Consider the following 226-nt stretch of genomic DNA (forward strand, 5'->3'; position numbering starts at 1 on the left):
AGTCTCTTTTTATGACCAGGTTACAAAACACGTGGACACAGGAGCAAGGGTAGATATTGTTTACTTGGACTTCAGGAAGGTCTTCGATACGGTATCCCACCCCATACCGGTGAGTAAGTTAAGAGGCTGTGACGTGGATGATTACACAGTCCAGGGGGGGTGGCAAATTGGCTCAAGGGTCGTACCCAGAGAGTGATAGTGGATGGGTCGGTGTCAACCTGGAAGG

The sequence above is a fragment of the Gavialis gangeticus genome, unplaced genomic scaffold (genome assembly GCF_001723915.1).
Source record: "Gavialis gangeticus isolate Ggan-Ray unplaced genomic scaffold, GavGan_comp1, whole genome shotgun sequence".
NCBI classification, from domain to species: domain Eukaryota; kingdom Metazoa; phylum Chordata; order Crocodylia; family Gavialidae; genus Gavialis; species Gavialis gangeticus.